Raw genomic sequence first — 2601 nt, 5'->3', positions numbered from 1 at the left:
AGCAACACAAAGTGAAAAAAAAAATACTGTTGGAGTACTAGTTATAGCATTAAATAAGAGTGTACAGCACATTAAAGACAGAGATCCTACATAATATTTTTTTCAAATTAATTAATTTTCTATGCCATTTCCAATTTAACACCAGGTTTTTTTTTTTTCATTTCCAATTATCTTTATATACAGAAGATCGATTCAGTATATAATTAGTAAAGATCTCATCAGTTTGTACCCATGCAGAAACACAAAGTGTAAAAATACTGTTTCAGTACTAGTTATAGCATCACTGCACATTAGACAACACATTAAGGACAGATCCTACATGGGATGTAAGTACACAGTGACTCCTGTTGCTGACTTAACAATTTGACACTCCTGTTCATGGCGTCAGTAATCTCCCTAGGCTCTAGTCATGAGTTGCCAGGGCTATGGAAGCCTTTAGGGTTCGCTGACTTTGATCTTATTCCGATAGGGTCACAGTCAAAGTGGAAGTTCTCTCCTCCCTTCAGAGAAAGGTACCTCCTTCTTTGATGGCCCCGTTCTTTCCACTGGGATCTCACTAACAGAGATCTTTCATTTAGGTCTTCTTCTTTTTTTTCTTTTCCATGGTATCTTGGCTTTCCATGCCTACAATACTCTCATGGGCTCTTCAGCCAGATCCGAATGCCTTAAGGGCTGATTCTGAGGCCAGAGTGTTGTTTAGGACATCTGCCATGCTATGAGTCTGCTGTGTATCCCACTTCCCATGTTGGATCCTTCTCTCCCTTTTTGATTCTATCAGTTAGTATTAGCAGACACTTGTCTTGTTTGTGTGATCCCTTTGACTCTTAGACCTATCAGAGCCATCAAATGTGAACTGAAATTGATCACTTGGACTAGTGAGATGGCATTGGTACATGCCACCTTGATGGGATTGTGTTGGAATCCCCTGGCACATTTCTAACTCCATCATTTGGGGCAAGACTGATTGTGCATGTCCCAAACTGTGCATCTCCTCCCTCTCTTTTTCCACTCTGAAATTTAACAGGGATCACTTTTCTTTTAAAATTTAAACACCTAAGAGTAATTGTGTGTTATTTACAGAGTTCAACCACTAGTACTAGAACAACAACAACAACAACAAATACCAAAAAGGATAAAGTATTACATTGTACATCTAGAGTCAGGACAAGAGCTGATCAGGTCATTGTTTCTTATAGAGTCCATTTCACTTCAACAGGTTTCCCCTTTGGTGCTCAGTTGTCGCCGTTCAGGGAAAACAAATGATATTTGTCTCTTTGGGACTGGCTTAATTCACTCAGCATGATGTTTTCCAGATCCCTCCATCTTGTTGCAAATGACTGGGTTTCATTGTTCCTTACTGCTGTATAGTATTCTATGGAGTACATGTCCCATAATTTCTTTATCCAGTCTACTGTTGATGGGCATTTGGGTTGGTTCCAGGTCTTAGCTATTGTGAATTGAGCTGCAATAAACATTAATGTGCAGATGGCTTTTTTATTAGCCAAATTAATTTCCTTTGCGTAAATTCCAAGGAGTGGGATGGCTGGGTTGTATGGTAGGGTTATGTTCAGGTTTCTGAGGAATCTCCAGACTGACTTCCATAGTGGCTTAACCAGTTTGCATTCCCACCAACATTGGGTTAGTGTCCCTTTTTCCCCACATCCTCTCCAGCATCTATTGTTGGTAGATATCTGAATGTGAGCCATTCTCACCGGGGTGAGGTGAAACCTCATTGTGGTTTTGATTTGCATTTCTCTGATTGCTAGTGATCTTGAACATTTTTTCATGTGTCTGTTGGCCATTTGGATTTCCTCTTTTGAAAAATGTCTATTGAGGTCCTTGGCCCATCTCTTCAGTGGGTTGTTTGTTCTGTTGTTGTGGATTTTCTTGATTTCATTGTAGATTCTGGTTATCAACCCTTTATCTGTAGTATAGTTTGCAAATATTTTTTCACATTCTGTCGGTTGCCTCTTCACTTTCCTGACTGTTTCTTTTGAAGTACAGAAACTTCTCAATTTGATGCAATCCCAAATGTTAATTTTAGTTTTGACTGCCTGTGCTCCTGGGGTCTTTTCCAAGAAGTCTTTGCCTGTACCTATATCTTGCAGGGTTTCTCCAATGCTCTCTAATAATTTGATGGTTTCGGGTCGTAGATTTAAGTCTTTAATCCACGTTGAGTGAATTTTTGTGTAAGGTGAAAGGTATGGGTCTTGCTTCAAGCTTCTGCACATGGAAATCCAATTTTCCCAGCACCATTTATTGAATACACTGTCCTTATTCCAGGGATTAGTTTTGGATCTTTGATCAAATATAAGTTGGCTGTAGATGTTTGAATTGATTTCTGGTGTTTCTATTCTGTTCCATTGGTCTATCCATCTGTTTCTGTACCAGTACCATGTTGTTTTGATAACAACTGCCCTGTAGTATGCCCTGAAATCTGGTATTGTGATGCCTCTGGCTTTGTTTTTGTTGTACAAGATTGCTTTGGCTATTTGAGGTCTTCTGTGTCTCCATATGAATTTCAGCATCATTTTTTCCAGATCTGAGAAGAAGGTCTTCGGTATCTTGATTGGTATTGCATTGAATGTATAAATTGCTTTT

This window comes from Lepus europaeus, unplaced genomic scaffold (assembly GCF_033115175.1).
Source record: "Lepus europaeus isolate LE1 unplaced genomic scaffold, mLepTim1.pri SCAFFOLD_654, whole genome shotgun sequence".
Lineage (NCBI taxonomy): Eukaryota > Metazoa > Chordata > Mammalia > Lagomorpha > Leporidae > Lepus > Lepus europaeus.
The sequence above is the reverse complement of the archived record's forward strand: the minus strand, read 5'-3'. Positions refer to the sequence as shown.